The sequence below is a fragment of the Octodon degus genome, unplaced genomic scaffold (assembly GCF_000260255.1).
Source record: "Octodon degus isolate 3935 unplaced genomic scaffold, OctDeg1.0 scaffold00044, whole genome shotgun sequence".
Taxonomy (NCBI): Eukaryota; Metazoa; Chordata; class Mammalia; order Rodentia; family Octodontidae; genus Octodon; species Octodon degus.
This window is the reverse complement of record NW_004524620.1, coordinates 2,188,608-2,202,328: the sequence shown is the minus strand read 5'-3', so window position 1 is coordinate 2,202,328 and position 13,721 is coordinate 2,188,608. Positions and strand designations below refer to the sequence as shown.

At 37.9% G+C, this 13,721-nt stretch overlaps 1 protein-coding gene across 1 annotated transcript in view; it reads left to right on the top strand.

Annotated features, from left to right (window-relative positions):
* The window catches only part of Ptprd (protein tyrosine phosphatase, receptor type D), a 437,469-nt gene that overhangs the window by 294,358 nt on the left and 129,390 nt on the right, over positions 1-13,721 (top strand). The gene's annotated exons all lie outside the window — the stretch shown is intronic.

Here is a 13,721-nt window from a genome sequence, read left to right as displayed (position 1 = left end):
TTACATTCCTGATTATCAATCTGATTCATGTCTTTGACTAGAATTAAGATATAAATAATCCAGACCTACTCAGTCTTTTCTAGTCTTCCATCCCTTTGCAATTCTTTTCAGCTTACACACACACACACACACACACACACACACACACACATACACACATGCGCGCGCTCACACACACACACACACACACACGCTTGGTACTTTCCCAGTCTGTGAAGAACATTGGTAATTCTTCCCCTCAGTTCTTTCTCACTTAATTTTATAGTCATAATATCAATATATAAAATAAAAATTTATATGTAATAAATTCCCTTAAACATTTATAATGACTAAATTTCAAATTACTTCCCTTTATATCAATTTTATTTTCTTCCAATTCGAATATTTTATAACACTTTGCTCTGGTTTTACATTTTCTTTCAAATGCATCATGTTTGATATCATTACTATGAAGTTAATCTCCCCCCTTCTTTTCCCATTCCTCTTTTCCCTCTCTTCCTATGACATTGTCCTTTAGAATCAAATAGACTGTCATCATTTTGATTTGTTCTTACATATTCAGTGCAGTAATCTCTTTTCCCTTAATCTTGTTCCTGCCCATACAGCTCTCTTTGGGATGTTTGTATCGATGTTCTCTGACCTCGTTTCCTTATTTCTAAGTCATAAAATAGCACACCCCAAAGTCTTATCTTGAATCAAAAACAAAAAAAATACTTCAAAATACTTCTCCTTTGAAAAACTTTCTCTTGTAATATGTCTTAGTTAATCATTCCTTGCTGGGACTAAATCTCCCACCCCCACAAGATAAAAGAAGAAAGTTGTATTAGCTCACAGTTTGTAGAGGCTTTAGTCTCTAGTCAGCTGGCTCCGAGCAGGACAGCATGGCAGGGGGCATCACAGCAGAGAAACGGCCCATGGCAGAGCAGACAGGAGAAAGCAGAAGCCTGCTTTCCCTTTTTATCCCATTTGGGCTGCAGGCCTGTTGATTGGTGCTACCCGTGCCCAGAGTGGGTCTTCCCGTTATCCACAGGCACAGCTATCCTAAGCCAACTAGTGGACAAATCGAGTTATCCTGCACATTTTATCCAGTATCTCACACTCATAATCCAGTCTCCTCCCAAAGCCCCACTTGTGAGCGCATGAGAAGTGCAGGGCGTGGGGCATCTAGATACAAACTGTAACATAAGCCTCCACTGGCTTTTATACCCTTATGAAGAAAGGATGGAGAAAACAAAAGACAAAGGAAAGAAGTTCATAACCATAACCCATTATATTGCCTATTTTACAGTTAAAAAGAAGAAATAAATATCGTTAGTTTTTTTTCCTGGCCACTGCCATCATTCAATTATTCATGGTAGAAAATAGTTGAGGAAGTGGTGATCCAAGGGCAGAGTTCTCCTCGCTGATGATTGGATGAACCCCACTCCAGTCCATATCTCACTAGTAATATTGTACTGGCCCCAGGGAACTTTACCACCTCTCCTCTGTAAGACTTACCATCAGGAAGCAAGAGCTACCTGCAATTTCCAGAGGAATTATGGGTCTTGTTTAAGTCTAATCAGAAGCTAGTGACCTTTCCTGTTTGTGTGCTATTAGTCGTACAAGAAAAGAATGTAATAACAATGAAAAGAAAAATTAGAATTGCAATAGTCTTGGGTGAAATATTGGTTGAGGTGGTGACATCCTACTGTGAGATTCAAGTCAGAAAACAAGTGCCTATTGATAGGTGCATTTTTAGACAATATCAGATGACATTTTTGATTATGTAAAATGTATGGAATGCATGCCTCATGTTTAAAGGTGTTCCTGGTGTTCATTAGGGTGTCCCTGACTATCATTAAGTAATACCATGGAGCAGCGATATGTGTGGAATTTGTGAATCAGTTATATAAATTTGAAGAAACTCAAGACTATAGCTCCGGCCCCTATTTTTTAAAGACTTAAAATTGAGTTTTCTTCACTTCATCTATATGTGCTTGAAAAAGTACCAACCCAGTTACAATTTTTCCTAATCCTGCAAAAAGAGACATCGTATTTAAAGGTTTTACGACTCTGTTAAAAGAGAGCCATTTTAGTGTATGCATATATAAGCATCGTCTAATGCAATTGTTGGAAAATGCACACATCTTCGAATGCTAAGTATATTTAGCTAACCATCTGAAAGCCCATGAAGCATTTCTGAAATAGAAATGCATGCTTCAGCAGTAAAGAACATTCCTGACTTGAAGTTCAAGTAGATCTAACAATGTCCTTCTTGATTATCGTGACGCAGCCATTAGGCACACAGGATTTCATCTGTACCCAATGAATAGACTCTTTTGCAGTTTGGATTCCGAATGAACTTCAATATGTGACATACCATCCGTTCTCTGGAGGTGCTTTTTTGTTTGTACATAGGTCATTACTAATCACTTATAATTTAAAAAGCCTTATATTATTAAAATTACTGTTAAAATCCTTCACTCCTTGTATACTCATAATAGCATTGGGAGGAAAGGAACATAAAATAGTGTTGACCCATGTTGTCTTGTTAACCCCTTGACCAACTACACCTATTTACAAGACACTAGTATTAGAAATAGGTCAGTGACGATAAATGGTCTGTACATATAAATCCCTTTTATTTAGTTATCTCAGGAGACTCAGAGACATTGAAACATATTAATTATGTCATCTGTTCATTAATGTGACTTTGTTTTATGCTAGTAATTTATATATCTATAACACACTGACAATCAATGACAAAATACCATTAAGACTTTGTAAAGTCCCTAGTGTACTGTCTGAACCATTAGAAAGTCATAATGTTTGGTAGGCTTTTATTTTTAGCAATTTTCTTTTTTTTTTTTCTTGAAATGTCACACTTTTTAACCTGATACCTACGAAGATTTCATCTTTAAAGCCTAGTGATAAGAAGCAGCATAGTTCCAGAAAACACTGACTAGGAGTCAAAAGTCCCATGTTGAAATCCTAGCTTTGTGGTTCAGTGCAGTGAGAACTTAAGCCAAGGCTCTTGAGCTACATTAACTCATTTATAAAGTAGGTAGCCTAGATTATTAAGCTTTAAATAATAATGTTCTGTGATCTGAAAACATCTAAAACCAGGTAACAGAATCAGTATTGCTGTGTGTGTGTGTGTGTGTGTGTGTGTGTGTGTGTGTGTGTGTGTGTGTAAGCATGAATCCCTCCTCCCTTCATCTACCACACAAATTAAAATTTGTGAAAGATACTGAATTTTTTTATGTGTTCATCTGCCCTGTACCTCTCATAAATATGTAAGGCATTTCCGTCCTTATTTCTGGAACTTCCCAATAATTATTTACATGGAAAAGAAATAATTAAAAATAAAGTCTTAATTGCCTCTGTGGGAAAACATCATAAGATGGGTCAGTAAGACTTGCTTTCTTTTGGCCTAGGGGTGGAGTGTAGATTGGAAGGTCGTTATTTTCTTAAATGACTATAGTCGAGCCTGAATGTACATTGTGAAGACAGCAAATAATTTCTGTCCTTATCCTTTATATGTGAAGGCCATGAGCGAGATGGGTCTAAAATACACACATTGGCTTTCCCAGCTCCAGAGTTGACTAGTTCTTCAGTTGCCTCTTGTTGCATCACCGCTACGTATTTTTCCAATTCAGCAAATAAATGCAGTCCAGAATATTTTGAAGGGCTTTGTATCCCTGAACTGCCACTCGTAACCCGAAGGACCATGCCGATGGGCTCTATCTGCCGGCCCTGGCCTATGGCCTTCTCTGAGCCTGGGCTGCATTTCCTCTTACTCTGCACCTCTTTTGGCTTTGCTAACTCTGACTTTTCCTCTAGAAATGAGCAGAGATACTAAAATAAAGCTTTTTGTTGCTCCCACTACATTTCACACTGCCTTGCCATGCTCTTCTGTGCCCTTAAAGTACTTTCTACTTTTCTATTATAGAACCTGCTATATTCCTATAATTGCCCTTTTTTTTTTTTTACTTCTCTATTATACTGTAAGTCTTTGTTATTCTTCATTGTTTCCCTTGAGCCTAGTACAGAGCCCAGCAGAGAACCTTCATAGCTGAGTTTATGCAGAACAAATGGACTGCCACAAACTCTCCCCTCCGCTGGTTGATTGTCACTCAATATTACCTTCCTCCTGGCTGGCAAAAGCTACAATAATAGAACTCTCGGCCTGTAATTGATATTTGCCGGTTCTGAAAGCTGTCAGGCTTAGATATTTACACCAGACACGTGCCCGTCGTGTGCTCAGATTGATATTTCTGTAGCAGAGCAAACGATTTGTATATTGACTGTACGTTAATTCTTGTGAATTCTCAAGCAGTCCCTTAATACATAGAATTGCTAATTCCCTATGCGGTGTCTTCCCTCTAGAGGAGGAGGCTGGAATCAGTAATAGGTATTGATTAAAAATGAGCAAATTAGACAATGTAAGATTGTTTTTAGCCTGACATATAAGGCAAATCATTTCAAAATTAAGAATAAAAAGAATGAGCTTATAAATCTAACGTCATTTAATCTTGTATGTGTGAGTGTGTCTGTACAATTTAAATGTGAATCTCTCCTTTTCTCTTTTCTGTAAGAAAGGGTTAGGATTACATCATAATTCCAGACATTTCAGCATCATGGGTTTATGTTGCATTGACATTAAACGTTCAGGAGTTTTAGTTTTCCATTGAGAACTCACTACTTTGCAGGTGCTTACCAGTGAAGCTGAGTTAGAATCTTTCTAGTTAAAGGCTAGGGTCTCTGCAAAACTAAAAGAAAAGAAATGTCTATGAAAGCAGTCAACATATTATCATAGTGAAAACACCTCTGAGCATGTGGTAGATACGGCAGCACTCTGTAATAAAAATTCTATTTTATTAATGATGGTAATAAAATGCTTCCCTGGATTAGCGTAGCCATGTAGATAGGTCATGCTCTCTAGATTTATAATGATGAGTATTATAGTTTCCATAACTGAAAGTATATTTAACCTGTGTTGGAAAAAAGATTTATGACTGCCTTGTCAAAGTGTGTATGAAGCAATCATTCCTGCCACTTTATTAGCTTGTGTTATATTATTGGATTTTGTGCATTTTTTGTGCCTTCAGTGCAATTTGGAGAGATTTTGTATCATTAAAGGAACAGCATACATTTTAATGGAAGACTTCAAATTTGAAATGAATGAATTTTCTTTTATGAAATGCTATCATATCATTAAAAATATGTGTAGCTTTCTCATGGCATGTGTTATAAACATCATGTCTGTATCATCAGACATACCTTGGGAAAGAATTCATAGAAGCAGTATTTTCCAAATGCTGGATACAAGTAAACGTGACTTTAATACGCACACACCTGCACACATGGACACACACATACACAAATTCCTACTTGAGCAAGGTAATCTCGTGTCCTCCAGTTAATTAATGACTAGTGGCCTGGTAGTAGTTGGAAACACTGTAATTTCCTAATGTGTGTCAGTTATGTGTCCTTGCTTTGCGCACTTTTTTAAAATCTTAGTTGTCATGGTTGCTCATTACCATTGGCCAACTAACATTTAGCCTTTCTTTTTCCTTTTTTGCTGCATTAAAATGGAGCAGTAAACCTGACAGGTGAGGCATAGAGGGCGAAGCCCTTGGATGGCCAGGAAGACATCGTAGGGTGTGGAGGAATGGAAAGATAAGGGTGGGGGCTGGGTGTGAAAGATACTAACCGGCAAGTGGGAGAGTGATAACTGGTGGGTGATTTTGACATTAAAGTGACTAAGGGAAATACGTTACCTGTATGAAAACAAGTAAATGTATATTTATTTGAAGACATACATGGAAGATCGTAAAACCAGTCCTGAGTTTTGTTTGTGGGCAAAGTCAACTGGACATTTGTGTGTGTGTTAACGTCGTCTGCAGAGCAGCAATGTGAAGTGTCCTATAAGCCTTTCTGTTTTGTTTTGTGCATTTTTCCTGAAGGTCACTTTTCAGATTTGATCTCAGATCACTTCTTAAATAGGAAGACTAGTAACTTCACAGCACAGAGATATTAATACCATTGCTCTAGTGAAAATTCCTCCCTAATAGAAAATGATTAGTCACATCTTCCAGCCTTAAATGATAACAATGACATTACTAGCTAAGATAGACTTATGATAATTGAGTCACTAGTCCTGATTTCCAGCTTTTAGCTTCTATAGTGCATATACCGACATATATCTATAAACATATACAGCTATGCATATACACAAACACTCTTATAAATTCCTTATTCAACTAAGGAAAAGATCTCGGAGGTCCACTTCCCCTTGGTCCCCATGGCCCTCGGTGAGGGTGGGGTCCGTAAACTAAAAACAGTCACATTAGCATCCCTGGAACTTGGTAGAAGGACAGATACCCAAACTCCACCCAAGACCTGTGGAGTTGGAACCCCGAGGGACAGGAAGCACAGGCTGTATTTAGCCAGCCCTCTCCTGTGGGTATCACACGCATATTCACATTTGAGAACGGCTATAAACTGATTTCTCCAAATATTTTTTACACTGGCCAGAGAGCAACACGTTCAATTACAAGAATCTTTAAAATCTCTGTGAAGATCTCTGATTTGTGTATATCACAAATTACCATAATCCAGCTTTAAAACATACACACACACACACACGTACGCATGCACGCACACACACACGAACAGAAAATTGTGTTCTGCCTGAACAACAAACCTTAAGCACTTTGAACCTGATTAATGTAGAGACACAACTTGCATCGCAACCATGTCCACCTTTGACAGAGTAATCACTACCTTCTCCTTGGGTTAGATGAGAGTTGGACCAAAATTGTAACATCACCTTCTAGTCCTCTGTCTTAAAGCAAAGGAATCCAGAGCAGCATTTGTAGTCGACACATGCCTGATAGTGGCATTCCAAGATTTGAGGTCACATTCTTCTTGGTATCAAAACAGTGAAATGTTAGAAACAATTTCTATAAATACTAACAGTAAAAATTTCAAATAAGTATGTATTTTTTTTCCTCCAAAGCTTGTCCCCAGATGTCCAAGTGTCACTGCTCTAAGACAACAAATAAGATCTTTCACACACCCTTCCTTTGTTCTTAGGCCCCTCCCCCCATAGATGCAAGGCAGGGATAGGCGGGAAAAGACACTCCTGGAACCACAGAGTGGGAGCGCTTTGTTGTGTCCTCCTCAGCTCCTCCACAGCTGCACTCCACTGGCAGTCGCTGACGTCGGACAAGTCTCATGTGCCCCTCCCCCTCCTTTTCACCAGTCGTCCTCATGCCTGGAAGATACTGTACCTCTCACAGTAGCAACCAGAGCTTCCTCTTAGCTGTACCATCCTAAGAGGAAAACAGTAGCACGGCAAAACTCTAGAATCTGTTTCCAGTCATTATATTTTTTTGAGAATGATAGACCTGTGAAAGCCTACCAAGAAAATCTTACAGGGCTGGCCAGATAGCTCAGTGATTAAAATGCCTGCTTCAGCAGACATAGGGATCAGGGCTTGATCCCCCATGTGCCGTGCCAGCCCCAACCCGGAGGCACACTGAGAAGGCAGCTGAGACTAGGCGTGGTGCTGCACAACTGTAATCATCCCAGTGCTTGGGAGGCTGAAAACAGGAGAATCACAATGAGTCCAACCTGTGAAGTGAGACCCTATAGACCTTGTACTAAATATGTTTAAAAGAAAAATCTTAAAACTTACTTTTTTATTGGGTTTCATTTCAAGCATGGTATACTTTTTAATATTTCGTGTAGTGGATTCAGTTTTTAAAGGTCATATGAATGTTTAAAAATAATGTGGTAAGAGTATGTGCAGACAGCATTATCCATATTTTGAGCCCAGCATGGTAACATATGCCTGCAATACCAGCACTTAGTAGGCTAAGGCCAGGGGGTTGGCTCAAGGTCAAGGCCAACCTGAGCTATATAGTGACAACTTATCTCAAAACATCAATAAAAAAGATCCCACGTTGTGATCATAAAAGCTAAACTCAAGAGAGTGGAGGGAAGGAGCTGGTTTTCTAGACTAGAATTTTTTTTTTTTTTTATAAATTTAGTACAGAGTCTACAAGGTCTGACTACACAGATCAGACTTATAGTGATCCTCCTGTTTTCAGCCTCCCAAGCACTAGGATTACAAGCTCCTGTCACTATACTCAGTCTCACTAGCCCTCTCAGTGCACCCTGGGGGTAGGGCTGGCAAGGCATGACATGTAAGGAATTGAACCCCAGCCACTGTGCTCTGCTTAAGAGGTGCTTTAGTCCACTGAGCTATCTGGCCACCCCTAAACTAAGATTTTGAAAGGATAGGTCTTTGAGCTTATTTGAAACAGACAGAGTGAGGGAGAAGTTATTTAATTAAGTACCCAGACACCACTCCTAGTTCATTACAAGGATGAACTGTACTTCATACTCTGGATTTTCTGAGAGATGTATCTTTCCAACCACATAAGATTTCCAACTTTCCTGGTCCAAGAGAAATGGACTGTATGTCTTTAGCAGATGTTCTTTCCTAGCCCTTCAGCAAGGTGTTGTTTAGCCTGACCTCTGCAAAAAGATGTTAAGGAGGTTGATCCTCACCTACAAGAGAGTATACCTGTACCTACTCTTCTTGTCCACGTAGCTCTAAGTCTGGTTTTCATAGCCCTGAAAAGTGGATAGTTTGGAAAAGAAGAAAAACCTGATTCGCAGCCATTGGCTCTGGCACATCAGTAAAGAAGAGAATCTGCACCTACTTTTGTAAAAGGACTAAATCCTGCTCAGGGGCTCTAGTAGTATTTGAAAGACATAGTTTCATGTGAGATGGATTGGCTGGCTGCACTTAATGACATTTCATTAGCCCACTTCAATTTTGCCTCTTTGGGGTAAAATGGATCTCCCAGTGCTGTGGAGAAATAACCCCAGCGTGAGCACAGTGGTGTTTTCTCTCTGAAAATGGTCATAGTGTCTTTCTTTCATGTGCTCTTCTGAGCCTCCTTCTCCTCTTTCTTCCTTCTCATCTCTTTCTCACCAGAACTCCACCTTTTCTTGTTCTCTCCTTTTCATTTTTTACTCCATATGACTGGGCTACACGTACCTTTGGCACATTTCACACTCACTGCTCTGATTGGTGGTATGGGCTTCGCAGTCCGTTCTGACTAGGATCGTACCTGACAACTTTAGGAAGAAAAAGGAAGTCCTGAAATAGGTTAATCCACACTTCCAAGCCACTGTACCTAGGAAGTAAAGTGTCTAAAAGGCCTAACCCAACAAAATTCATTTCATGGAGGATATTTCACAAAAGGCCCTGCACTTGAGCAAATGAAGTGTACATCTCTTTCACATCAATCTTCTCTTCATCCCCTGGTTAGTTTTATTTTATACAGATGAGCAAAGATGGAAAGAAAGGCTATTTAATAGGAGCCCTCCAGCTAACTATAGAGTGAACTGGATGGCATTGATTGAGAGCCCACTGCCACAGGACGAGTAATGATCTGTACCAGAGCTGTACAGTCACATGCAGGGGTGGGGGTGGGGAAGATGAACCTGAGTTCCTCACAGCAGCCCTGTCCCCAAACAAGAAAACCTTTGCTTTGAGTAGAGGTGAGATGATAGGATTATGACTCCAACATGGAAGCTGCTAAAATCAGTATATTGAAAAATGCAAATCCCATAAAATTCTCTTGATAAAATCCAACATGCATTCATGGTGAAACCCTAAAGAACGTAAGTGAAGAAGGATCTTATCTAAATCTGATAGAAGCTGCTTATATACAACCCACTGCCAACATAATATCAAGTGGGGAAAAACTGAAAGCTTTCCTTCTGACATCAGGAGCAACACAAGGATGTCCACCATTGCCGCTCCTATTCAACATAGTCCTTGAAACATTGACTAGAACAGTCAAGCAAGAGAAAGAAAGAAAAGGGATATGGTAGAAAAGGATGTCAAACTATGTTTCTTTGCTGATGGCATTACAAAAAATCTAAATGTTAAAATAGAAGCAATCTTCTGAAAGATAAGCTAAGTATCTTGAAAACAGGCATAAGCGAGGACTTTGTGAACAGAGCCCTAATAGTACCAAATAATAGTGCTGAGGATCAACAAATGTGATCATATTAAATAACAGAAACCAGCACAGTAGTGGAAACAACAGAAGGAAGACACAATGCCCAGAATGAGAAAACATTTTTCCAGTTCTTCCTGGGATAGAGAATTAACATCCACAATAAATAACTCAAAAAAAAATTAGATTGCCCCCCACACAATAAAAGATCCTTTCAAAAATGGTCTTGGAAATGAATAGACACTTCTCAGCAGAAGTGTTACAAAAGGACAATAAACATAACAAAATGTTCAATATATCTGGCCATTAGGGAAATATAAATTAAAACAACACTGAAGTTCTGCTTTACTCCAGAAAGGGTGGTTAGTGTATCACCAAAACTCAGACTGACTCCTCCCCACTGCACCATGAATGCAGCAACCAGCATCCAGCCCACAGAAAGAATTCAGGAGAATGGCTTCTTCCCCTCTACAGTAAAGGGACTGGAACATCAGGGAAAAGCAAGCCACAAAGTAAGACCCCCAAATGGAGTGCACATGATGAACAGGTGATGAACAGGAAGTACTGGCAGGGTGAAAATGTCAAAACAACCTGAATAAAATGAGCCAACAGGTGAACAAGCATTGGGTTTGGGCACACAAAACATAATCAGGCCAGTGGGGCTGTACAACTTTGTTTTATTATGTTTTTATTTTTACCCTTTTCCCTTTATTCTTCTGTTTTCTTTTTTGTCTCTCTCTCTCTCTTTTCTAAAAATCAGGGGAGGAATCCAAACATAGAAAACTAATTCTACCCTCCAAACTCAGGCACTCAGATCATCTCTTGCTTCTCGTTCATTCTTTTCTTACTCCACTTTTCTCTGATTTCCCAAAGCTTGTGTGATCATCGTTCATCCTCCAGCCTTGCTTCTGCTTCGTTTTCAGTTATCTTTGTTTTATCCACTCTTAGTCTTAAATTTTCTGACCACAGGATAAAACCACTATACCAAGGGGAAACACTTTGCAAATAAGCTCCCAGTTTACAATCAGTTGTGTTATATAAGTGTACGTTTTGCTCATGTAGTTTAAGGTAAAAAGTTAGGTTACAGCATTTTGTCAGTTTCTTAACTGTGCTTGATGCTATTGTTATTGCTAATTGCTAATTTTGCTACTTTAGCTAGGATATTTTATCTGTTGTAAAGAGCAGTTCTCCCTCCTGTAACAATTCTGAGAAGATCAAGGATAATAACTTCATCACAGTCCAGCACCAAAGGACTGGGGACTGAGCCACACACATACCAACCTTGCACACTTAATTAATTTTGAACATAGGATCTCGCAACAGTCACAAAGAACCTCCTAAATGCTGAAGGCATCTCTAAAGAATAGACTTATCTGAAACAGTCCTTGATACTAATGACAAAGCTACCTACTGCAGAACTTACACTGATCAACACAGAAAACAAAACAAAACTTTTTGAAATATAAAATGATAAGACACAGAAGCAAAATGCAATCTCAGATATCCAACCCACCCAGAGCAAATCCAGGAAGCAAGGAGATAGAGGAAAGTGGAAGAGACACACATGAAATTTCTGAAGTGATAGCAAGCATAGTAAAGAAAAAATATTCATAAAGCTATAAAGGAAATCAGATCAGAATTAACCTCTCTGGTGTAAAAAGAACTCTGGTTAAGCCATAACCAAAATAAATCTACACCTGGACATACAATAATCAAAATTTCAAAAAAATCTCAAAATTTCTCCATAAAAAGAGAATATTAAAAGCTGTTAGAGAAAAGAAACATCTCCTGTAATGGAAAGCCCATCAGAATCACAACAGACTTTACAATACAAACCTTCAGGTCAAGAAGTACTTGGAGTAATGTATTTCAAGTCCTGAAAGAAAACAACTTCCAGCTCAGATTGATAAACCCTGCAGAACTATCTTTCAAACTGAAGGGAGAAATAAGATATTTCCATGACAAGTAATAATTGAAGAAATTCATGACCATCAAACCAAAACTACAAAAATGGTAATGAAAGATATTCTAGATAGAGATAAAAATGATCACAATTTTAGGAACTGCAACAGAAAGAAACCACCAAGCAAGACAAACAGATAAACATGATGGAAAATCAGGGAACCCACTGAAAGAAAATAACATGACAAAGATAAACCAAAAACCTATCAGTTATAGCCATCAATATAAAAGGCCTGAACTTACCAATCCAAAAAAAAAACAAAACAAAACAAAACAGACTGCTAGAATGGATCTTACATGTTGTATATAAGAAACACTTAACAAAGAAAGCAATTGATAGACTAAAAGTCAAAGGATGGAAAACAATTTTCCATGCAACAGAAACCCAGAAAAATGCAGGGGTAACTATTCAGTGTGTAGACAATGTGAACTTCAAGAATAATCAAAAAGGGCCAAGGAGATAGCTCAGTAGAATAAGCGCTTACCTGCAAATACAGGGTCCTAAGTTCAATTCCTGGTACTGCAAAAAATAATAATAATCAAAAAGATAAAAAGGTTACACACTTGTTAGGGGAAAACTTCAAGAAGAAATGACAATCATAAATTTGTGCCAAATTCAATAGCATCCAACTATATTACACAAATATTAATATACATGAAAAATTAGATGAGCAGTAACATAGTTATAATGAGAGACCTTAATAGCTCACCATCACAAATTGATAAATCACTCAGACAGAAAATCAATAAAGAAATATCAGAACTAAACCAAACGTGTGAATGCATAGACCTGGTAGAGGTTTATAGAGCATTCCACCCAAGAACATCAGAATACACATTCTTCTCAGCTGCACATGGGATGGTCTCAACAACAGACTATATACTAACCTATAAATATGCTTAAATAAATGCAAAAGATCATTTCATCATACTACAATGAAAATTGGAAATTAATGGCAAAACCCCCTAAATCTCTGGAAATAAAGTAACACATGCCTGAAAAACCAATGGGTCACAGATGAAATTAAAAATTAAATAATATATATCATTAAACTAAAATGCAGATACAACATACTGGAAAGTATGGGAGATAAACCGCAAAAAAAAAAAAAAAAAAAAAAGCTATCCTAAGAAGTAAATTTATAGCAGCAAATTCTCACATCAAGAAAAGAGTATGAATAAACAACCTAATGTTGTTCCTCAAGCTTCTAGAGCCCAAAACCCATAGGAGGATATTACAAAGATTAGAGCAGAAACTAATGCATTGAAACTAAGAAAACAACTCAAAGAATGACATGAAGAGTGGATTCTTTGAAAAAAATAAATTTTAATAGTCAGCCTCATCAAAAAAAGACTCAAACTCATACAATATGTAATGAGTAAAATTATTGATTGAAAAGTCAGAAAATTGTCAGTACATATTGTGAAAATCTTTACTCTCATTGAATAGAAAGCTGAAAAAAATGGACAGATTCTTAGATAAATATGAATCACCAAACTTGAATCAATAAGAGAAAAATTCTGAAAAACCCAGTATCAGTCAATAAAATTGAAAATGCAATTAAATTACACCAACAAAGAAAAATCCAGGTCATGTTGCATTGTATTCATGCCTAAATTCTACAATAAATTTAGAGAAGACTTAATTCCAACTCTTCTAAAACTTTTTAATGAAATTGAAAGGGAAACAATTCTCTCAAACTCATTCCTGAAGCAAGCATTATCCTCATT